The 26423-nt window shown below is 38.4% G+C and overlaps 1 protein-coding gene across 4 annotated transcripts in view; it reads left to right on the forward strand.

Annotated features, from left to right (window-relative positions):
- Positions 1 to 257: 257 nt before the first annotated feature.
- LOC5571347 (cuticle protein 8) overlaps positions 258 to 26423 on the forward strand; it is a 54435-nt gene continuing 28269 nt past the window's right edge. For 3 of the 4 annotated variants that reach the window (XR_002500188.1, XR_002500189.1, XM_021843270.1), the window contains exon 1: positions 571 to 1206. The gene's annotated coding sequence lies outside the window, so the exon portion shown is untranslated. The other variant, XM_021843271.1, reaches the window with a different exon arrangement.

Raw genomic sequence — 26423 nt, forward strand, 5'->3', positions numbered from 1 at the left:
TGCCATTTGACCGCTCTTAAGTAAACCTCAAATGCACCTTTTTATCTTACCGAGGACTTACATTTTAGATGCGCTTTTTCTTCACATCCATTTTGAATCTTATGATCTGGTCAGATCAAACCGCCCCTGACATAGCTATCACCTTTACATACCATATATCGATCAGTAACGGCGCACAGCTCTACCCGCTCTGCCCCTCGCAGTCTGCATTGACTGGTGAATGTGACCTTCGGCCTGCTAGTAGGAGCCATATTGCTCATCTCCCAGTTCGTGTAGAGACGTATCTATGAGCGCCCGATTGGTATCTCATATTTCAACAACGTGCTCAGTGGCAATTGCAGGGTTTGGAAGTTCACTAAGCAAATAGAATGTATGTGTAATCATCTCGAGGATACCCGAACCTGAGAACGCTGATGGGCCAATGGCAAAACAGCGCCAGCGTGCTTCCACCAACATTGGGAAAATAGCGCGAGATTTCGCCCCGCACCCAGAACCCGTTGCAGCATCATCACCTTCCAACATCATCAACTCCTCACGGAATACTCTGAACGGCACTCGGCAACAGTAAGTACTCTTCGTTCCGATGCGCTGCTGGTTGGCTGGCTGAAGCAGTTTGACTGCACCCTAATCCTAATTCCTATTTCTCTCGATCATCTTTCAACTCAAGATGTTTCAACATCTTTCGCGGTAATTTCGCGCGCAGCATCAACATCGAATGCCACCGTTGGCTGTAACTCCAAAACAGTGAATATTATAGTGAAACGCTAAAGAGACAATTTCCAAACAGTGCTCCACAAAGGTGGTCCTGGCAGCTCAAGACGAGAACCATTGCTATCTGGAGCATTTGACCCCGGGCCTTGCTTTAACCGACGATAAATCACGCTCATCATTGGCCACTGCAAAATTACCTCGTCGTTATTGTCGTCGTCACTATTTCGTAAAAGTGCTTTGTTTCCAGAAGTACAGCAGTTTATTCATCCAGTGAACAGTGTTTCGTGGTGTCAACACGGGGATCGGAAACGTCCAAGCGGCTCCTCCCAGCCATTGGCGAAAAGTGTACTTCTGATCAAACAAACTGTTGGCAGCAGCCGTAAGATACGAACTCGACTTCTTCAGAATTCTATACCCAGTGTTTCGAGTTGGAAGTGTGCTCCGGAGAACCCAAAGAAGTTTTTTGTTTCCCGAAGTGGCAGAGCAGTGTTCAAGGTAAGTTCTGTCGAGCCCACTGAAGAAAGGCCTCCTCGAGCGTCTCGGCTAAGCCCCGATAATTTATCACACTCCATTTGTGATCACCAGCGAGCCCAGTAGGATTTACAAACAACACCCACTGGCCATGGAGGCGAATTCACCGCATGATTTATGAGCTGTTACATAGCCACTAATTTAAGACGATGATCGATCAACTTTAAGCATTTGAGGCCTAACTTTACCTCTGATGCAGCTGCAACTAGCAAAAAAGTGCAACCATCTGGAAAAACTAAATGACTGTGATTATGGCCGAAATCTGTTAGCTGATCTAAATGAGGCTAGGGATGCTTTCCGTGTAAGAAAATAATGGTGAGGATAGGAAAACGATCATCTCAACAACTAACCAAAAGTGAACTAATGGAAACGCTGCCGGATTGTATTAAACGCCAATTTGCCAGAGCAGTTTTTGCAGGTTTAATAACCACTCAGCCATAATTAAAATTTTCCGTTTTGGCTTCCACGGACCATCAGCCATAGTGATGAGAACGATGCTTTCATGTTTTAATAAGGGAGCTATATTGCTGAGCTAATAATGATAATACATGTTTTAGAGCGGAGATCTTGGAACCAATTTACGATGGCGAGCGAATGGTTAAAGACGGTCGTATAATTGCAAACAAAAAAACATCGGAAGTTTTGCAATATCGATTTAATTGAACGATTGAAGCAAGTTAAAATCAATTTTTTTCAAATGCAGCTCTTTGGATCGAGATCGATTCTTCAACTTGGACGTCATTGGTAATTAAAATGAACTTTTCCAAGTGTCTTTGCATGATGTACTTTTTATGATTCGAACAACAACATTTTGGGAAAGATTTTCTCTCACTGAAAAGAATCTTCAATCACACTACTGTCAATATTCATAGATTGATAACGGTGCCGGCCACATCTTTATGTCCAGCGGGGAGAGGAAGGAATGTGTATTAGATAGTCGTTGTTACTGGAAAACCAGTGAATCTTATGCATTTCCCACAACTACCTTGGAAGTATGAGTGTTTTTTTTCTGTTAGTGATGGATAAGGTAAGAATAACGATCGTCACATACCGCAACAGGGGAGGCAGGGGGTCATACATAGTGTTACGGGTCATAAAACATGGCAATTTTCAAAAGTTATTACGTTGGAGAGGGAAGGGATTTAAAATGAGCAATACCCACAACTGCATAACAGTCACATTCGACATTTTTGACAAATTGGAGTTAATACCAGGGAGAGTAATCAAATGATAAATACTTTCGATCAACTTACTGAAATCTGTGAGGTTGTTCTAGAAAACTCGAAAAAAAAATACCATGTTGTTTTGTCACATTGGCAATTGTAACCGCATAACAGTCACATTGAGATTATACACGAGCCACATAATGCAGTAGAAACGAAATTTCTATCAGAATTATTTTCTGACTATTCATCCAATATGTGATATGAGTTGTACAAAATTTCAGCCTCAAATAAGCACTTTTGAATTATTAGCGATTTTTTGAAATTTTAGTTTCATTCCATGCTGACATAAAATGCAAACTTGGTATCCCATTTACTCAATGTCTACTTTTGTCGAATGTTACATATATGCAGTTATGGGCAGTAATAGTTTTATTTTGTTTTACGGCTATAGCGGTCATGCGACTCAAAGCTAAAGGGAGTCTATAGAAGCAAATGATGGAAACGAATAGGTGCATAGGCGTCGCAAGGGAGCGACAAGATTGAAAATTTTTAATTAGGTGGTGAAAATTGAGCAAGCCATTTTAAAGTCAGTAAGCATCGAAGCGTCCTGTATTTTGCCTAGCTTCTCTACTGGAAAAGGGTTGGCTCAAAGCTTTGAGCTTTGCTACCAACACAGGCAAAATACAGGAGGCTTCAATGTGCTCTTATACTGACGGCAATCAACCGAACGGTTCTATCGATCGATGACTGATATTGGGAATTAACACGCAGTCAAAGATGGTTTGTCTTTATCATGTGTGCTCTTCCCGCCAGTCACCACATGATCCTATTAGAACTGCATTTCTTATTAGCACACATGATAAAGACAAACCATCTTTGACTGCGTGTTAATTCCCAATATCAGTCATCGATCGATAGAACCGTTCGGTTGATTGCCGTCAGTATAAGAGCACATTGAAGCCTCCTGTATTTTGCCTGTGTTGGTAGCAAAGCTCAAAGCTTTGAGCCAACCCTTTTCCAGTAGAGAAGCTAGGCAAAATACAGGACGCTTCGATGCTTACTGACTTTAAAATGGCTTGCTCAATTTTCACCACCTAATTAAAAATTTTCAATCTTGTCGCTCCCTTGCGACGCCTATGCACCTATTCGTTTCCATCATTTGCTTCTATAGACTCCCTTTAGCTTTGAGTCGCATGACCGCTATAGCCGTAAAACAAAATAAAATAAAACAATCACGGTCGATACCTTCTCCTATGTATGAAAAATTTGGCTAATAAGAAATGCAGTTCTAATAGGATCATGTGGTGACTGGCGGGAAGAGCACACATGATAAAGACAAACCATCTTTGACTGCGTGTTAATTCCCAATATCAGTCATCGATCGATAGAACCGTTCGGTTGATTGCCGTCAGTATAAGAGCACATTGAAGCCTCCTGTATTTTGCCTGTGTTGGTAGCAAAGCTCAAAGCTTTGAGCCAACCCTTTTCCAGTAGAGAAGCTAGGCAAAATACAGGACGCTTCGATGCTTACTGACTTTAAAATGGCTTGCTCAATTTTCACCACCTAATTAAAAATTTTCAATCTTGTCGCTCCCTTGCGACGCCTATGCACCTATTCGTTTCCATCATTTGCTTCTATAGACTCCCTTTAGCTTTGAGTCGCATGACCGCTATAGCCGTAAAACAAAATAAAATAAAACAATCACGGTCGATACCTTCTCCTATGTATGAAAAATTTGGCTAATAAGAAATGCAGTTCTAATAGGATCATGTGGTGACTGGCGGGAAGAGCACACATGATAAAGACAAACCATCTTTGACTGCGTGTTAATTCCCAATATCAGTCATCGATCGATAGAACCGTTCGGTTGATTGCCGTCAGTATAAGAGCACATTGAAGCCTCCTGTATTTTGCCTGTGTTGGTAGCAAAGCTCAAAGCTTTGAGCCAACCCTTTTCCAGTAGAGAAGCTAGGCAAAATACAGGACGCTTCGATGCTTACTGACTTTAAAATGGCTTGCTCAATTTTCACCACCTAATTAAAAAAATTTCAATCTTGTCGCTCCCTTGCGACGCCTATGCACCTATTCGTTTCCATCATTTGCTTCTATAGACTCCCTTTAGCTTTGAGTCGCATGACCGCTATAGCCGTAAAACAAAATAAAATAAAACAATCACGGTCGATACCTTCTCCTATGTATGAAAAATTTGGCTAATAAGAAATGCAGTTCTAATAGGATCATGTGGTGACTGGCGGGAAGAGCACACATGATAAAGACAAACCATCTTTGACTGCGTGTTAATTCCCAATATCAGTCATCGATCGATAGAACCGTTCGGTTGATTGCCGTCAGTATAAGAGCACATTGAAGCCTCCTGTATTTTGCCTGTGTTGGTAGCAAAGCTCAAAGCTTTGAGCCAACCCTTTTCCAGTAGAGAAGCTAGGCAAAATACAGGACGCTTCGATGCTTACTGACTTTAAAATGGCTTGCTCAATTTTCACCACCTAATTAAAAATTTTCAATCTTGTCGCTCCCTTGCGACGCCTATGCACCTATTCGTTTCCATCATTTGCTTCTATAGACTCCCTTTAGCTTTGAGTCGCATGACCGCTATAGCCGTAAAACAAAATAAAATAAAACAATCACGGTCGATACCTTCTCCTAGGCAGTAATAGTGAGTGGTTAATGGTTTAAATGGCGAACACGAAATGATTGCGACACCGATACTGTCATGCCAATTTTCTTATAATGTTTAGAATCAAACCAAAATTTTAGGGTAGTTTTATACAAATATTTACTTCAAAAATCAAATGAAAAGTTTATCGATGGGTCCTTGAGTGTAAAATTGAAGGCATTTTCGCTAGATGCCCTCCATCAAAGTCTTTACAGTGTCATCCGGTACCAGTGTCTCATTTTTTTTTTCTCCATTTTCTTAACATGTCCTTCCCGTCTTTGACTGTCTTTTTGCTCTTCCGAAGTTCCCGCTTCATTATTGCCCAGTACTGCTCCACCGGGCGCAGCTCCGGACAGTTTGGTGGATTCATGTCCTTTGGAACAAAATGGACAGAATTGGCCTTATACCGCTCCAGGACACTTTTAGAATAGTGGCATGATGCCAAATCTGGCCAAAATAGCGGAGCTTTGTCGTGCTGCTGCAAGAACGGCAAAAGGCGCTTTTCGAGGCACTCAGATTTGTAGATCTCGTCATTTACTGTGCCCTTTGTCACGAAAGGCTCACTCCTCAGTCCGCAAGAGCAGATGGCTAGCCAAATGAGATATTTGGAGGCGAACTTTGACATTTTCGTCTTCTTAAATTCGTCGTCCACATCGAACTTGCTCGTGCCGGTGAAAAACTCCAACCCCGAAATTTGCTTCAAATCGGTTTTTATATACGTTTCGTCGTCCATCATACAGCAGCCATATTTTGTCAGTATCTTTTCGTAGAGCTTCCGTGCCCGAATTTGCCGCTCATCGCGGTTTGGGAAGTTCTGTACCTTGTATGTATGTAGTCCAGCTCTCTTCTTTGCATTCTGGACGTAGTTCTGCGACATGCCGATCTTTTTAGCCAAATCACGGTTTAAGACGTTGGGATTTGCTTTAATCATCCGCTTCACCATTTCCTCCGTCTTTTTGTTCTCCGGTCCCAGTTTTCTTCCAACTCCTTTGTCGTGGTCCAACGTCAACCGCTCCTGGAACCACTTCAACACTCTGGAGACGGTTGAATGGTGAATGTTCAACATTTTTCCCAACTGCAGGTACGACAGGTCAGGAAATTTCAGGTGTTTGGAAAGAATTTGTTCTCTCGACTCGCGTTGGTTCACCTCCATTTTCGTTGAATCGAAAAACTCGACTTCGAGTTTGACAGCATGTAAACAATACACATAAATGAGAAAGTGTGCAAAATTTGGTTGATTTTTACCCAATGGTAGGAAAGTTATGCCCTGTTGAATGTGTCGCAATAATTTCGTGTTCGCCCTTTATTCACAAATTCCATAGCGCCTCATCAGCGCTGGGGTGGGTGGGTACCCCTAAGTTGTTACAGCTTATTAGTAATTCTCGCTGAGACCGACCCACTATTTACACTTTGTCTTTTAAAATGTTCAAATTTATGCTCATTGAAAAACTCCTGTCAAGTAATTAATGAAACTGCATTCTAATAGGTTTTTTTTTGCACCATGTATAGAATTTCTTTATTTCATTGCGGAATACATTGATGTCTTCTTCGTTTCTTATTTTCAGGTAGCGCTTGATGTCATCGGCATAAATTAACACTTTGAGTTTATTGAATATGAAGGTAATGTCGTTTACGTACATGATAAAAAGAAGAGGTCACAAATGAGAGCCTTGAGGGACACCCGAAGTGACTTGAACTGGTTTTAATTTGTTTCCTTCAAATTTTATGATATGTTGGCGGTCAGTTAAATACGATTCAAGCCATTTCAGCAGTCCTGGCTCGATTCCAATTTTGTGTAGTTTGAAAAGTAGCATTGGTATGTCTATGCGATCAAATGCCTTGCTAAAGTCCGTATGAAAAGCTTCTACGTGGGTTCCATTGTCCATGGCGTCCAATGAATAGTCAACAAATTGAAGTAAATTTGCTGAGGTCGAGCGACCTTTAAAGAAGCCGTGTTGTGTATCAGTAATTCTATTTTTGATTTGAAGAAATAGCTTTTCGTTGACATTTGACTCGAAAAGTTTTGGAGCACAAGAGATAATGGCAATACCACGATAATTACGTATGTCAGATTTGAGCCAGATTTAAAGATAGACACTTAATAGGAGCTTTTCCATATTTTTGGGAAGATTCCAGATTCAAGGGATTTATTTAAAAGCCAAAACAATGGCACTGTTAGTTCTTTTGCTTAATTTTTCAAAAAAATTGGTGGAATCGTGTCCGGGCCGGAAGCTTTTGAAGCGTCCAAATTAATTAGAGCGTCTGAAATTTCCCGCACATGGATTTGATTTACACCAATATCTCTAGAAAATTCCGGATAAAACGCAAAATAATTGCAATCGCGATTCTTCTGAAAATGTAGTATTGATTTCTTGGAAAAAAATTGCATATAGATTGCAATTTTTTTCTGAGTTGTCATCCACATTTTCATCAATGTGCATAACGGATGGGAAATTGTCAGATTTTACTTTTGTTTTTACGTAAATGAGGAAATTTTGGACAGGACTTCATTTCAAGTTCAGTTTTTGAATTATTTTATTCAAAAGCATTACTGATGGCAATGTTCAATTGATTGCAAATGTCCAAATATTTTGCTAAGTTTTCATCTTTCTGGTGTTTCTTATACATTTTGTGTGCCTTTGGCTACCGATTTTTCAGATTTTTTATACGGTTGTTATAGCATATTAGATTTTTTGTACTGAGGTTTCGCCGTATTTTCTTCTAAGGAATTTCTTGTTTCGGTTATAATGTGGCCACTACATGACGGAATTTAAAAAAAAAATACATCAGTGCAAACCTTTTGAGAAACGATTGAATTGGATAAGGTACAGTGGGGGACGTGTAGCAGTGGGGTAAGTGGATCATTTGTCCATATTAAGCATAAATACTTGAATATGTTGAATGTTTTCGCACCATTGCTTCATTTTAGGTTATATTCTTACGTCCACACTAATACTATTGCAAAACTGGTAATACACGTACACTAACACAAAAAAACTTATTAGCTGCAAAAATCAAATCTTTTCAAAATTGTTTTCTATCATTTTAAAATCCATTGCATCACTGTCTAAAATCGAATACTATTAGTTTTTTCAACACATGGTGAGCATTTCAGTTCTGATTGAGTGAATCACAATGAAAAATATGTGATTTTTAAAAATAAATACTGATATATTGGACATGGTACACTTCCCCCTACTTTTTAATGGGATGGGGTAAGTGGATCAAGCATTGTTATCGCATATTACTAGACTGCTAATGCGAATTTGTATTAGTTTGATTATCCTCAAATGTTGTTTTCTTTCAATTTTTTTCATTCCTAGCTTAAATTTGTCAAAGTTCCACAGAAAATTTGAAATAATCCACCTAAAAGTATTTTGAATCTTTCTTTCTGGTATGAAAAATATAAAAGAATAAATATTGCAAAATTCAAATAAAACTTATCGTGGATTATCTGAGCTGAATTGTGAAAGAACAAAATAAACATATTTTCCAATTTAAAGCATATTATCGTACCTTATTTGACGATATAAATTGTTCTAGGCAGATGGTACAATTATATTAATGAATGGAATAAACAGATTTCAGTTTGTTAAACAAAAGTAAATGTAACTAATATTTTTTAAGTACGAGTGTTTTTCGAAAACATCATTAGGAATAATCCTACAATACTTCTGTATACCTTATGAGAATAAAACAGATGAATTTTCTCCAAATTATTCTAGTTACAATATATCTTTTAGTGTGAATTAATGTATTCATATTTTCCATAATATGTTGATAAAATAAAGATTATTTTTAATTTCAAAAGTATCAAAATGTAATATAACTAGCACTAATAACAAGAACGAGAGTAATATCATTCTTAATATACATTATTACACCTCATTTGTTTTGAGAATAGACTTTTTTATTGGTGATCCACTTACCCCACCATGGTGGGGCAAGTGGATCATTTGGCGTAAATTTTCAAGTCCTTCATACTCAATACATAAAAATCAGAAAAATCAAAATAATTGACGATTTGCTGTACATTAGTCCCTTATTTGTCATCCACAGAAAAAAGTTTGAATTACATTATTAACGTTAGCTGTACATAACAATGAAGTTGACCATTGATTTTTCTGTATCCACTTACCACACGGTACCTTACCTATAAGTTTTGTATTTGATAAATCCTACAAATTACAATTTTCGGGTCCCGAGACGTCTCAAACTTACGATATAGTAGCCAATTTGTATCTGGACATCTGTGCCAAGCTTATAGGAACGCATTTCATGGTACAATATAGTTTGATTTCTACTCTTCGAGATTTGAAACGATTTAGTATTCAACAAATCAATAGCCGGTTCTTTCGGGCATTACGTCCGAATGCACAATGATTTTTTTAGCCGATTTTGTGATCGAAACAGAATAGCGTCTAAACCATTGGTTTTAGTGAAAACGTTTGTTCAGAGAAGTTTCTTGATTTGTAAAAGCGCTTCTTTTGATACTAGCGGCCAGGTGATTAAATCACCTAAAAGTGAGATAAAAAATAATTTTTTAACCTGTTTGAGATAGATGGTCGGTGTCCTCAGCAAAGTTGTAGCACATGTTAATTCAAGACACTTTGTCGAAGACACCAAATTTCTATCTCTTATACATTACAAGATATGTAATTTTATCTTAAAATGGCCCTTAAAACTCAAAATTTTAGTATAACTTTTTTCTACAATTTTTGACATTTTTTGTGTCTTCTACAAAATTGTTCAACTACTAAAACTACATGTTTTTGCTGAACATTGCAACTTGCTATCTCTTTTGGTAAAATAGTTATTTTCAAATAACACTGTTCGACAAAAAAAGTCGATCCGAATGCACAGAGACCGGACAACCCGGGCTTGAAAGTATAAAAATAAACAAACATAATGGCGTTTTCAGAATGTTCGTGTCTGCCCCAGGTCATTTTTAAAATATACTTGAACTTTTTGCATTTTTTATTTAAAAATCTAATCTAATCAATAAACCGACAAGGTGTTTTATATTCAGGACAGCGGAATTCATGTGCCATATAATGTTTAAAACGTTAAGTCCAATATGAAGAGTTGTAATAAGATTTGCAGGAAGCCCTCCCCCTTTTTAAAGTATTGCAAATGATGGAATATTTGATATACAGGGGGTTGTCAAAATAACTGGGACAGGCAAAAATTGGGCCAACTTTGGAATGCTGTAACTTTGACAAAAATTGACCGATTTCAATTCTTTAAGAAGTAATCCACGGAGATGAACTATGACCACCGGATATCGGTGATAATCCGGATTTCCGGAAGCATGTCTTATGCAGTAAAATTATGACATGTTTTTAGCAAAGGTCTCGGCTAAAACTTCAAAATTTTACTACACATGAAGATAGAAGATCAAATTCTGAAGCGATTGGTGCGCCAAGTATTAAGATCGATCCAGAAACAACCAAGATATGGCCATTTCCCCGGAATCGGTACCGGTAGTGGATCCGAATTGGGATCAAACAATTTATTCACTCAAAATATGTCGCGCAATATTGTTTTCTCCCTAGCTTATCATAAAATACCCTATTATAAATTGAGAAAGAGTCTTGTACATAAAAATGCATTTCATTGCGGTTTTGCGACTTTTATCTCGTTTTCATTACGTTATTTCATATAAAACATGTTGCAAAATTATAAAAATGGTCATAACGTATGACCATTTTTATAATTTTTGATATACTCCCTCACCCACAAACTTCATTTAGCATGGAAATTGTTTTATTTTTTATTTTTGTTTAAATCATAACGTTTGACCCAACTTTTGACTCTCCATAGAGCGTTACGTAGTTTGTGAACAGTGCAATTTGTTTGTCACGCAACTATTATTTGTTACTCTACAACGTAACATCCATGCTCATTTCAAAATTTCGCGATACGCAACATAGCTCCTACTTGGAGCAACGGTCTGTTCTGCAGGTAAACAAATTAAACAAACAAATGAAAATGATAAATCATGATAATAAGGAATGGTACAACTAATTTATAATCAAATGTATATGTATTTGTTGAACCAGACATTTTTCAACAGTTCTCACTGAATTGACAGAGTTTCTAACAGTTGTACCAGAATTCAATAATATGCACTGAAGTTAAAGTTCTAATTCATGTCCAATCGGCGCTCACTGCCACAGTTTTATATAAAATTAGCAGAAACTTTGTCTGTATTAGTATAAGTGAAATTTATTTTCACTATAGAAGTGTCAGCACACATATTATTCTCGATAGTTTAGTTTAAATTTGATCCTATATCATAGAAGAATTTGTATAACACGAAGAGTATTTTTTTTACTATGTCGCGTATCGCGAGATTTTGAAAGGAATGAGTACATTACATGGTAGCGCCGCAAATGAAAGTTGCATGACAAATAAATGGAACCGTTTACAAATTACGTAACGCTCTATGGAAGTCAAAAGTTAAAACAAACGTAATGACTTAAACAAAAATAGAAAAAGCAAAAAAGAAAAGCATTTCCATGCTAAATGAAGTTTGTGGGTAAGGAAGAATATCAAAATCTAATATGTTATATCTGAAATAACGTAATGAAAACGAGATGAAAATCGCAAAACCGCAATGAAATGCATTTTTATGGTTTTACTAGTTTAAACATTTAAATCAATAGACCGCTTCTGGCCAAAAGTTCTTAGTGTCATTTGAAAGTGAAAAAACAGTCCTTTCAGAATCGCAAATCTCTATGTGCGTCAATCTGCGTCCAAACTAATGCTATTAGTCCAAAAAAGCCCCTTAAAAATCGAATATTTGAAAATAATTATTTTACCATAAGATATAGCAAGTTGCAATGTTCAGCAAAAACATGTAGTTTTAGTAGTTGAACAATTTTGTAGAAGACACAAAAAATGTCAAAAATTGTAGAAAAAAATTATACTAAAATTTTGATTTTTAAGGGTCATTTTAAGATAAAATTACATATCTTGTAATGTATAAGAGATAGAAATTTGGTATCTTGGACAAAGTTTCTTGAATTAACATGTGCTACAACTTTGCAGAAGACACCGACCATCTATCTCAAACAGGTAAAAAAAATATTTTTTTATCTCACTTTTAGGTAATTTAATCAGCTGGCCTCTAGTATCAAAAGAAGCGCTTTTACAAATCAAGAAACTTCTCTGAACAAACTTTTTCACTAAAACCAATGGTTTAGACGCTATTCTATTTCGATCACAAAATCGGCTAAAAAAATCACTGTGGAATGGCCACATCCGGTATATTTTAAACGGTGCAAAACTCTTCATTTATAATGTTGAATATTAGATCTTAATGATTTATGCAAATTAAAATGATTGTCATTGCAAATAAATAAAGGTAACTTGGCATGTCCCAAAAAAATAGCCTTTTTTTACCCGACTTGACCCAGTTATCCACCAGAATAACTCCGGCCACAGGAATATTTCCAAGTTCCTCTGGCCACTTCTAGAAACTAGATATGTGGGCCAGTGAACTGTCAAAAATCATTTGAATCCGTTAAAAATTCTCTGAGCGGTGAGGGTTTCACTATTTTTGCTTTCACTCAGGCCTATACGGGTTAAGCTGTTTTATAGCATCCTTAAATTCACCTATTGTGGGAGTTGGCACGTCTCCCTCATCCGCCGTACTGATGAAGCCATTCCTCTTGATGTCGTGGTATTTCTCCTCTGCGCCGTTTAGGTGTTCATCGTAGTGCTGCTTCCAGCTTTCAATCACCTTACGTTCGTCCGTCAAGATACCTCCATCCATATCCCGGCACATTCCGGCTAGCGGTACAAAGCCTTTGCGGGATGCATTGAGTTTCTTGTAGAACTTACGTGTTTCTTGAGAACGATACAGCTGCTCCATCTCTTCGCACTCCAACTCTTTCAGGCGGCGCTTTTTATCCGGGAAAAGATGGGTTTGCTGTCTTCGCTTCTGTTTCTATCGTTGCACGTTTTAACTTGCTGCAGCATAATCGCCCGCACTGCATTCTTCTAATCAAAAACAGTCTGACACTCCTCGTCGAACCAACCGTTCCGTCGATTTAATTTCACGAACCCAATGGTCCCTTCCGCTGCGTTGTTAATGGCTGCTTTGACACTACTCCAGCAGTCCTCAAGAGGGGCTTCAGTGAGTCCGGGTCTATGCCGATTGTTCCGGTACAAATTTACATTTTATGCTAAGGCCTGCACCAACCCACTGGCACTGTCTCGCCGGAGGAGCCCCCCTTCCCTGTCACCATACGACCAAGGTCCAACCGGAGTTGGTTACCCGATCTTCCCTACGGTTATTCGTACCCAAGGCGGCACCACGGGGAGGTAGGGATAGGAGTTACTGGACAAGAGGCCAAGGACCACAGATGGGGTCTTTTTTAAACCTGCTGCTACGCGAAGTACCAATGGTACGCATTGTCCAGTCATTTTCCACCCCACACAGGCCTCTCCGCCAAAGCACGAAGCCTGCGTGTCATCATTGCAAAAAAGTTAGGATATTTTTTCTTCATATTGCAAGAATGGACGATTTCTCCTAATGCTTCAAAACTCAGCTTAAAATATTCCCGCATAAACTCAAATTTATGTATTTGAAACCTTCAAGTAGACATGTTGTCTCGATGAGAGGGGTTCCAATAAATTGGTCAGATGAAGTTTAGTATCTAGGGCTCATGCTAGATAAAAACTCAATTTTCAAAAGTCACATTGAGGGCATTCAAGCCAAATGTAGCATACATGTAACATGTCTCTCTGCAGAGGATTCAAAATAAACTTCTTAAATGATTTCGATGCTCCCTTCCTGGTATAGTACCATCGTTGATGTGTATCATGATGGAGTTTGCAATAATCAAATTGATGTCCTTCTCCTGGGTCCCGAAATCGAGTGCAGATCATCCCGGAACTTTTTGTTAATTACCCTATGTTGCATACAATTTTATTGAAATGAGGTGATAATTATGGAGCTTATTGCCAAACGATCAAATTTGGTTCTAAAAATAGGTCAGGAACATGAAGGTTAATAGAAACATTTTTTGACATTCTCTCCAGCATTTTTATCTCAAAAAAGATTTGCCAATGACCTTATTAGGCATGAACAAATGTATTAAGTGGCCTGTTTAGAAATTAGAAGAAAAAATCTGCTTTTAATCTTGAATGAATCCACTGATATCCATGACAGGAATAACCAAAGATCACGCTTGAAAACCACGTACCTAATACATCTGATACGATCATCTGTAAAAATTCACTTAAAATAGGCTGAGAGTCTACAAAGTATCATTCAAGGATCAAGGAACATTCCAAAATGACCTGGTTTAAATTCTACAAAAGCCTTGAAGATTGCAAGTCCCTGATGAAGACTCCTGAAATTCCGCTAGCAGTTCGTTATAGATTTTCCCATAAAACTGTGTTAAAAGCTTCCTCGATAAGAATTTTGAAAAAGTTTAAAAAATTTGGAAAATTTTCTCATTTGTCTCCAGAGGATTTTACAAGAAATCCGCTGCCCAGCAAATTATCGAAGTTTTTTTTTTCAAGGATCTTGCAACAAATCGGTCAATGAAAATTGAAAAAATGTCAAGAATGATCCAAACATACCTCGAGAAACTATCTTTGTTTAAATTTTCAACAAATAATTATTGAATATCTCATGGGTTTGATTGTTTTCCAATGTTTCTATTAGTTTTCTTAAATTATACCGGAGCAAGTTGAAACGGGTGGGGTGCCATGAAATGGCAAGGCAAGGTATCGTAGAGGATTAAGAAACATTAAGTTATCAGATAAGAATGTTCCATCTGATAACTTATTTTTTCTCCAATTTTTTTTAAAGACGCTGGCACATTAATGCTTCCAGTGGACGGTTATGCCCTTTGAAAGAAGCACCACACTAGACAACGGACTAGCATGCAACGTCCAGTGGTACAGTCGAAATACGTTCCTGACGCAAAGATTTCCGGACTGAAGCGGGAATCGAACGCACACTTCTTAACTCGAGGCGGCTAAATGCTTGATAGCACTATCCGCACGGCCACGAAGCCCACAATTAATTTTTCATTACTATTCACGCTACCTTTGAGAAGAAAAATCTTCAAATATGTATTTGCATCATAATCAAAACTTTGGGTTTCATCTTACCTCACCCGTTTCAGATTACCCTGGTGCACCAATCAATTTCATCAAATAGTTTATTTCAATTTTGACAATTAATGCCAAAATTAATGATATTAATATGTCTATAAACATTTATGCAGCTGTTTATTTGAGCATTTACCATTGTTAGTATATAATGTTTTGAGTACAGACAGCATCAATCTCTCATTGACCGTACCGGTTTGTCTCATATTCCGAACATCACTGATTTCAAGGGTAAAAACTGTATTTCCTCAACTTTTAAATGTAGAGGACTTGGATCATAGAAGCATTGATATCCGGAGCAAAAATTTGAGTGGTTTTCTTGAAAAACTGCTGTAAAAAGTCGAGTATGTGTGAATTGTGTGATAGTCGAATGGTGTGTCGAGTGTGTGGTATATTGAAAATGTGGGGCTTTCGTTAGCCGAGTGGTTAGAATCCGCGGCTACAAAGCAATGCCATGCTGAAGGTGGTGAGTTCGATTCTCGGTTGATTCAGGATCTTTTCGTAATGGGAATTTCCTTGACTTCTTTGGGCATATAATATCATCATTCCTGTCACATGATATACGAATGCGAAAATAGCAACATTGGCATAGAAAGCTCTCTGTTAATAACTGTGGAAGTGCTCATATGAACACTAAGCTGAGAAGCAGGCTTTGTCCCAGTGAAAAATTATTCGATACTCCAGGTACACCATTGTGGAGCTTTTTTGACAATATGAACACCATTTAAATTGAAAGGGTTGAGGTATGATTCTCGGCATCTGGTACATGAACAATGCATGTCTCACAGACATTCTGGAATCGATGGAACGTTTAGCTGCGACCATTTGGATGGCTGCCGATGTCTGTCTTTGTATTTTCTATGGAAAACTCTTGGCATCTGAAATAAAATCCGGTAGTATTCGCCCTGCCATGGTGTTCATATTACCACCATCTCGAGTGGTTCATTTTACCCCCAAAAAATCAACATATTCAAATCATTTGTTCTCAGAATTTAAGAGATAAAAATATTTTCAATTTCCGTCTACTTATCATAAAACCCTGAAAGATATGATGTGCTACGCAGTTCAACAGATTTTTGATGATTTTAGTCATAAAAACCTTAAATTCCAAGAGTGAAAATTTACATCATATGAGAAAACGGAGAGGCGTACTTTGTTTTTGTTTACTTTTCCAGCTTTTGACAGTTCTAGATCATGCTTGAGTTGTCGAAATAGTTTCTTAGTCTGAGTATTAAGGATGGTGCTATGTTTTGCATAGATTTATAGCATAATTACCGTAAAACACAAACCTGTTCATTTTTCCCCCCTGTTCATTTTACCCACTATATAAATAAAAATGAAGTGGTGTTTGTATGTCACGAAATGGCTTGAGAACGGGTCAACGGATTTATACAAGTTTTTCACTATTGCACTCCACAAAGGATGCGACGTGTTAGTGCGAGGAAAAAGTTCGGGAAAGTTTCCGGAATAATCTGGAAAATGGTAGAAGACTAAGATGTCATTTTGTATGGGGGATTTCTTGACGTTTTCAACAGCCTACTTGATGGCAAGACGAAGTTTGCCGGGGCCACTAGTTAAACATAAATAACATACGTCCACTTTTGACCATTGACCCTGTGTGAACTGTCGAAATAACGAAATCCTCGTTATGAATTTATTTCTCAACTCATCTGAAGCAAACCGAACTAGTTTCACGTAACAACTCACCATGTAAAATCAAAAACAACATTGATTCATTGGTCGGCGAACTGCTTCCACGGTCAGCGCCACGAAACGATGCAACATAATTTGCATCAAACCCACGCATAAATTATTTTAACATCCAATTAAAAATGGTTTACGATACGATCAGAACCGTTTACAGAGCTGCCGAGAGAACCCTCACTTGATTTACCGATCATCTGCTACAAATCAGGAACCCGTGTGAGCGACCATCAACACCACAAATTGTATCGACGGATCTAGCAGATCGCCACACTGCTGCTCCTAGTTCGTATGTTCTTCGATTTTCAAGATAGGATCGACACACGTGCTACTTATATGAACCGCACCGACGCACAGTGGGCAGAAACGGATCAAAAAGCGCAAAAATCCACTGGTTTAAATGGTATCGTATACGGGTTTTCCATATCAAGTTTCCACAGAAAGGAACAAATAGTAATCGACCATCATTTTGACAATATTTTGTCTAAATTTTCACTCACTTCATCGCGATTACCGTAATCATTGAAATTTCGAAAGCAGTTTTTCTGTTCATAACTGAACTTTATTCGCTGAAAATATGTTTCGATTGGAAAATAGAATACAGTGGACACATTTTTATTCAAATTTTGTTGTTTTTTAAACGAAAAAACTTGTAAGAAGCCCAATTTTTATGTCGATAGGGCCACCCAGGATCGCATTTACGGAGAGGCAAGGGTGTCATGCCCCCTGGGTCCCTACATTTTAGGGCCCCCTGCACATCATAACTAAAATTACTATAAATTATTAAACGAGGCAAAACTAATTGTATCAAATGATTATATATACTCAAACAATCAACAAACAATAAAGTGACAAAAGCTGACATCCATTGATGATTGTAACCCATTCAAAGAGAATTCTAAAGGTATCAGATTTGACCTCATATCATAACGATATTCACCTCATTGAAAAACCTCAATCTTCCGAGCTAAAAGTTACGTCAGTTCCAATTTTCAAACGTGGTTTTCTTAAATCTTAGTTTTCGTTGATATTTTCACTTCAATTGACCTACGTATCAACTCGAACACTCTTATTTATGCTATACATCGTCCGTGCGTGATAAAAATTTATCGAAATTTGTTTTTTCTCGATAAAAGGCAATGTGTTCATTTTACAACCCCTGTTCATTTTACCACCACTTCCCCTATACGATTCCGTTTTAAGCTAGCGGCTTCTAAAAGTTTCTGATTTTGAGTTTGTTGTTGCCCACTGTGCGACGCTACGGTGGAAGCAATCTACATATGCTGAAGCTCAACCCAACCAGAGTGAGCGCGTTAAATCGAAGCGGTGCAAAATGGTATGATTTGTGGATCCCCGTCAAGCCTTGAAGGTGCAGTCGCGCTTGATGGAAAGATTGCTTCTCCTCCATCAACGCAAGTAAGTACTTACACGCAGTTTGCAGATTTGCGCTTTTAGATAGGTAGCTGTTGGACTCGGTGACAGGGGGAGAACGTTCGGTTTGACACAATTTACAAACATCGCGATTATGTGGTTCCGACGTTTAGGTTTCGCTATCGCCCAATGACGGTTTGTTGCTTCGGCGGCGGCGTCATGCTGTTGTAAGTTGTTATTTATGACGTTTTTGAAGCTACTTTACGAGGGCGAGATTTGGAGCATCGATAGGGCGTTTATGTGGTGCTCTATTAGCCATTATATGTACTTTGGTGTGTTTGGCCGAAGGGAGCGATATCGATAGGTGTCGCACTAAGAAATGATATGTTGAGAAAGGCTCGTGGCCTTGTGATCGCGTAGATGTAAAAGTAAGTGTTATGATTTATTGATTCAGATGGCATGGCTTCATTACAGGTAGGTTAAGTTCCGATTTAAAGTAAGGTGGGGAAAAAGTTCGAGTGATGCAAACGCTAATTTTTAAGATTTATATCTCAATTCTGAACAAATGTTGTAAATGTCATGGTGGTTCAAATACTTTTCAATTAAAAGACATTAACTCCAAATGTTTTACAAAACGATTAAGATTTGAGAAAGATATGGCTATTTTTTAATAATCAACGAGAGAACGCGAACCAAGATAATCGGCGACGACCACAGTGACGTGAAAGGACTAGTGATTGGAAGCTCGGTACGTGGAACTGTAAATTTCTCAACTTTATCGGGAGCACACGCATATTCACCGAAGTGCTGAAGGACCGTGGATTCGGCATCGTAGCGTTGCAGGAAGTGTGTTGGAAGGGATCAATGGTGCGATTGTTTAGAGGTAACCATACCATATACCAGAGCTGCGGCAACACACGTGAGCTGGGAACAGCTTTTATAGTGATGGGTGAAATGCTGAAGCGCGTGATCGGATGGTGGCCGATCAATGAGAAAATGTGACGTTGAGACTCAGAGGCCGGTTCTTCAACTTCATCATTCTAGACGTACACAGACCTCACTCCGGAAGCACTGATGATGATAAACACGATTTTTACGCGCAGCTGAAACACGAATACGACAGCTACCCAAGCCACGACGTCAAAATCATGAGGTTGGCCAGGAGGAGGAGTTCAGACCAACTATTGGAAAGTTCAGCGCCCACCGGCTGACGAACGAAAACGGCTCACGACTTATTGATTTCGCCACCTCCAAGAATATGGCCATTCGTCAAGCTTGGACAAATCTTCCAACACAACCTTCCATACCGATACACCACAGCAGACAGAATCACTAATCGACCACGTTCTGATTGATGGACGGCACTTCTCCGACATTATCGACGTCAGGACCTATCGTGGCGCTAACATGGTGGTGATGGTTAAACAGCGCCCAAAACTCTCCTTCGTTAACAACGTACGGTACCGACGGCCGCCCCGGTACGAGCTAGAGCGGCTCAAGCAACCGGATGTCGCCAATGCATACGCGCAGCACCTCGAGGCTGCATTACCGGGAGATGGTGAGCTGGATGAAGCCCCTCTTGAGGATTGCTGGAGAACAGTGAATGCAGCCATCAAAGATGCAGCTGAGAGCAACGTTGGGTACGTAGGACAGAGTCGACGGAACGAATGCTTCGACAAGGAATGTACGCAGATTTTGGAGAAGAAGAATGCAGCGCGGGCGGTCTTGACAGAACGTGGAACGTTATAGACAAAACCCGCAACAGCAGACTCTTTCGGGAGAAAAAACGCCGCCTGAAGGAGACGGAGAGCGAGGAGATGGAACAGCCGTGCCGGCCTCAAGAAACACGTAACGCATCCCAATGCATTCCGCGAGCCGATATGTGCAGGGAAAAGGATGGGAGCATTTTGACGGACAAGCGTGAGGTGATCGAAAGGTGGAGGCAGCACTACGACGAACACATGAATGGCGCTGAGAGCACTGGCAATGAAGGACGAGATAACAGAGGAAATGCCTTCATCAGTACTGCGGACGATGGAAACCAACCAGCCCTCACTTTGAGGGAGGTAACGGATGCCATTCACCAGCTTAGAACAATAAAGCTGCTGGTAAGGATGATATCGGAGCTGAACTCATAAAGATGGGCCTGGAGAGGCTGGACATTTTTCTGCATTGTCTGATAGGCACAATCTAGGAAACAGCTACCGGAGGAGTGGAAGAAAGGGGTAATATGCCCCATCTACAAGAAAGGCGACAAGTTAGATTGTGAGAACTTTCAAGCGATCACCATTCTAATTGCGACCTACAAAGTATTATCCCAGATCATCTTTCGTCGTCTATCACCTGTAGTAAACGAGTTCGTGGGAAGTCCCAACGCATCACCTTTTCATCGATTTCAAGGCGGTATACGATATATCGACCGCGTACTGCCGTGAATCGCAAGTCAGTCCCATCTGCATTTTCGTCAAAATTGAGTAGAGTTCAGTTTTCAACATCTCTTCCAACGGTCTTTCAGCTACACTAATGAAATAATATAATTTGTTCGGAAAAATTAGGAAAAAACAGCAAGTCAAATTGTCCCATAATGAAAAGTAACCGCATATCAGTCCCACTACAGTTTTCGCACCGTGGAACACAAAAATGTAACTTGTTTTGATCATCTTTATATTTTTCTTGGAAAGATATCGTAATGAAAAGCAAGTTGTGAAAGTTTCATTAACCCCTCTACCGGCAGCTTCATTTTTTCCCGAAAAATTCAAATTAAAATCGTTATAACTTTTTTGTTTTTCAATATTTTTGCACCATTTTTTCACAAGTTCTCAAAAAACTCTTCTTGTTTTAGGATCTGTGCCGATATTGATCATTGGTCATCTGGTTTTGAAGATATCTCAAAATTCCTTGGGGAACCGACCCGTAACTAGAACCCCCCGTTGATTTCTCAGGCCACAGAATTTTAATCATATTCGGATATTCACTCTTCGAAACAATACATTGATGAGAGTATGTTGTGAAAAAATAAAGCAATTTGGTGCAGCCGTCTTTAAGTAATGACCATTTAGGTTTCTGGAACCACGCTGGCCAAATAAAGATCTTAAAAACTTCAAAAAACATCAAATCGTCATTTTCAGATATCTCCAAGAATGCTGAACCGATTTGTATGATTTTTTCAGAGAAGCTCCTTATTACCTGGCATTATGTATCCCATATTTTATTTTTTTGATAAATTGATCAAAAACAAAATGGCCGCCAAAGACATTTTATATGGAAAATGTCGGTCCCCCAAGGAACATCGGAATAACTTTAAAACCAGATCACCAATAATGAATATCGACACGGATTCCTAAACTAGAAGAGTTGTTTGAGAACTTGTGAAAAAATTGTGCAAAAATATTGAAAAACAAAAAAGTTATAACGATTTGAATTTGAATTTTGCGGTAAAAAATGAAGCTGCCGATAGAGGGGTTAATATTGGAACATCTTCCAACTCTCTGGAATTTTTTGAATATTCGTATCGAAAACGAGTTTGAAAACTTCCCAGTCCATTTTCTCAATGCCTACTTTTTACAGATGGGACTGACTTGCGATTCACGGCAGCGTAGAGCTATGGAAAATCATGGACGAGAACAGCTTTCCCGGGAAGCTCACGAGACTGATAAGAGCGACGATGGAGGGTGTGCAAAATTGTGCAAAGGTTTCAGGCGAACACTCTAGTTCGTTTGGATCCCGCTGGGGACTACGACGAGGTGATGGACTTTCGTGCCTGTTGTTCAATATTGCACTAGAAGGTGTTATGCGGAGAGCCGGGCTGAACAGCCGGGGTACGATTTTTACGAGATTCAGTCAATTTGTTTGCTTCGCGAATGATATGGACATTGTCGGCCGAACATTAGAAAAGGTGGCAGACCTGTACACCCGCCTGAAATACGGAGGCGCATCAGCTGCGGCCAAATAAGATCCAGATAGTCCTCTATGGGCATGAAACGTGGATGATGCTCGAGGAGGTCCTGCAAGCACTTGGAGTCTTCGAACGTCGAGTGCTTAGGACGATCTTTGGCGGTGTGCAGGAAAACGGTGTGTGGCGGCGAAGGATAAACCACGAGCTCGCCCAACTCTACGGTGAACCCAGTATCCAGAATGTGGCCAAAGTTGGAAGGATACGATGGGCATAACATGTTGCAAGAATGCTGGACAGCAACTCTGCAAAGATGGCGTTCGCTTCGGATCCGGTTGGTACAAGAAGGCGTGGAGCGCAGCGAGCTAGGTGGGTGGATCAAGTGCGTATCGATTTGGCGAGCGTGGGGCAGAACCAAGGATGGAGAGAAGCGGCCACGAACCGAGTATTGTGGCGTGAAATTGTGGATTCAGTGTTATCTGTTTAGATGTGGTTTGCGGTTCGGACTTACAAATTTTTGCTCGCGTTTTTGTAGCAGTTCAGCTGTTTGGATGCTTGTCCTTATCAGATACGCGTATTTCAACCTCAACTAACTGTAAGGCTGTCTTCAGTGTCATGTACTAGGATAGTACAAGACACTGAAGACGGCCTAACAGTTGAGGTCGAAATACGCGTATCTGTCAAAGGATACAAACTCTTGTGGAATTAAATGGTACAGTTGGTAATTTGAACATTTTGAAAGACCAAGTGTAAAGAAATCGTTCAAATATTACGTAACGAAACAGGGGGAGAGAAGTGTGGTCTTCCGTAGTGTTACGGTCCATACACAAAAAATGTTTTAATATTTCATACAAAAGCTGTTACGTGGGGGAGGGAGGGGTCTAAAATTGGCAAATTTCGCGTTACGTAATATTTTAATCATCCCAAATAGTGATCCGGTCTCAGTGGGGGTACCCGACTATGGGTAAATTATATCAGCTTATGTTATTATGATATGAAGATTTTATCGAACATAGGTTGTTACAATTTTGAAGCAGGATGTTGTTGAAAAAACTAAATTTATAACAAAAAGTTCTATGAATTGTAAAATAATGTGTTTTTAATCTATCAAAAACATATCAAGTCCAGTTACAATTTTTGATACAAAGTATCAAAATTATAATACTTAATCAGCCATTCCATGAAAAACCGATCCAGTGAGTTCTGTTTGATCTTTCGACCTTGACGCTTGCTCCTGCGGGAGCGGGTGACGAGGGCAGGATCAAACATGTCGCGCGTCGGTCGAGTGAAGTGAAAAAGTTCCGCGATCGGTTAGTTCTGTTTGATCTTCGACCTTGACGATTGCTCCTTGGCAGTGCGTCAAGAAAGCCCGAGCAGTCGTCAGTTGTTTTCCCTCTCGGGTCGTGCGCCTATTTTCTCTGAGTGCTTTTATATGGCCGAGCAAACGAGTTAAGCTGAATGTGGATTGTTGCTGCTCAGTCAAGGATGACGGATCAATTGGTGAGCTCGTTTCATGCTACTATTTCTAATCTATAAAATATGTATGACTGCACATTTAATCGATACAACGGTAGGACGTAAACATGATTTTTCAACAAACTATGAATGGTTCGTCACTGTGAGTGTCGACATAAACTCTAATTCATGAATTATTTATGTTTAACATTTTTTTGTTTTCAAAACACCCCTTTCTTTTTATCTTTATTTTTGTAACTTAGAATGGTTCGACACTACAAGTGTAGACTTGCGAAAAGTTCACTTTATTCAACAAACTTTGGATGGTTCGCCACTGTAAGTGTCGGCATAAGAATAAGAGTGTTCTATGATGTTCCAGCCAATCGAGTTTTTGTTTCTTTTCAAATAAGTAAAATATAATAACACAGGCTTTCGTCCTGACAGCTGTAGGAATGTTACATTTAGATATTTGTTCAACAAACTTTGAATGGTTCGTCCCCTCAAGTGTCGGCATAATTTTCCTTTGCATAGAAATTGTTTATATCAAATGAAAATATTCTATTTTCATAAAAGCATATGTATATTTGACAAAAAACTATTTTTCATGGTCTAATCACTTATTAAAGTGAATCCTTTGACCCAACGATCCTCCCCATTAACAAACATCCTTCCCAGTAACCTTTGTGGAGATGCAGAGGCAAACACGGTTTCCAAATAGCAAAGGTTACACACTAACATTCCTTCCCCCAATCCCACCTGACTGCAAGGACGTGGCCGGCGCCGTTATTGACCCTGTATAAATAGAGGCACTGCATTATGCACACTGAAGAAGATTATGGCCAATCCCAGCCGAACTTCTAGTTGATTCTTTGTGCATTTTCACTGACTTCGGTCAATCACGGAATAGCAACCATTGATATGTGTAGTCAGTCTAAGCTAAGCTAAGCTAAGCATTCCATGAAAAACCGATCTAGTGGGTCTCCGAATTCCGTGCAAATTTGCTATTTTGTTCCTTATCCGTAATAAGGATACACGTATTTTTGGATTTTTTGATTAGGGTGACCATTTCCGAAATAGGGTGACCAGAAAAATCGAGATTTTGCAAAATTTTTATTTAAAAAAAAATATAACCTTTGAACCGTTTGACCGATTTTCAATCTTTTTGGACGAAATGAAGGCTAACGATTTTGACTTTTCGAGAAAAATATAAAATTTAACAATAATTGTGTTTTTACATGAAAAAACTCAATAGTTTCCGTTTTTTCGTGTTTTGAAGGCCTCGGGACCAAAGGGGCTATTGATGCTCTCATTTTTTCTTAAAAGTTCAGAAAATTTTACGTATACTGTCAAATTTTCAGCGATGTATGTTTTTTTAGTTTTTGAGATATATTTTTTTGAAAATAAAAAATCAGTCATTTTTCATCGGCACACACTGTAGGTCTCAGCGCATTAGAATTGTAATGTTTAAAAAAAATTATAACTTTTGAACGGCTTAACCGATTTCCAATCTTTTTGTATGGAATGAAAGCTTAAGGCCTCAACTTTTCAGAAAAAAATAGAAAAAAATAGAAATCTTTGAAAAAAAAACTTCACATTAAAATATATGAAAATTTCTAAAAAACACCAGAAATTTTTATATTTTTTTACGTTTAAACATATTTTTATCAGATCTTTCAATTTTGTCTGAATAGTTGAAATTTTAAGCTTTCATTCCATACAAAAAGATTGGAAATTGGTTAAGCTGTTCAAAAGTTATAATTTTTTTTAAACATTACAAATCTAATGCGCTGAGACCTAAAGTGTGTGCCGATAAAAAATGACTAATTTTTTATTTTCATAAAAATATATCTCAAAAACTAAAAACATACATCGCTGATAATTTGACAGTATACGTGAAATTTTCTGCACTTTCAAGAAAAAATGAGAACAGCGATAGCCCCTTTGGTCCCGAGGCTTTCAAAACACGAAAAAACGGAAACTATTGAGTTTTTTCATGTAAAAAACACATTTTTTGTGAAATTTTATATTTTTCCTGAAAAGTCAAAATCTTTAGCCTTCATTTCTTCACCCTAATCAAAAAAATCCAAAAATACGTGTATCCTAATTTCGGATAAGGAACAAAATAGCAAATTTTCACGGAATTCGGAGACCCATTAGATCGGTTTTTCATGGAATGGCTGTAATAATATACGGGGTAATTCATTAAGTAACGAGCTTTTTGTTCAATTATATGACAATTCTACCAAAACTGGAATATCAAGTTTTGGTAGAGTTGTCATATAATTGAACAAAAAGCTCGTAACAATAGACAGAAACATATATGTTTGTAATCAGTTTTTTTATCAATTACATATGTAAAATTCTACTAAAACTTCATATTCGGTGCAATAGACATACATTTCATGTTTTGATATAAAACAAAGAATTTAGAGTCGCAACAAAGTGCAAAAGCAATTAGTCAATAATTAAATTAAGATCATAACATTTTGTTACCGCTTGGCTGGTTTTACAAACCCAAGAGATTTTTCTTTCATTCTTCACAAATACAAATATATACCTCATTTGATTCAAAAACTCAAGTTGATTAAAATGCACAGATGTGTATTTAATTTTTATTATAAAATTGTTAAAAATAAACGAAATATAACACAATATGATATATTTTTGTTTCAATATTTTCTGTGGATAACAGTGTGTAACAAAATTATATCATACTGAGATATGCATATCATATTCTGATAAAATTTTCTTATATTTTTGTTATGTACCTCTAGTCGGGTACTC

The sequence above is a fragment of the Aedes aegypti genome, chromosome 2 (genome assembly GCF_002204515.2).
Source record: "Aedes aegypti strain LVP_AGWG chromosome 2, AaegL5.0 Primary Assembly, whole genome shotgun sequence".
Taxonomy (NCBI): domain Eukaryota; kingdom Metazoa; phylum Arthropoda; class Insecta; order Diptera; family Culicidae; genus Aedes; species Aedes aegypti.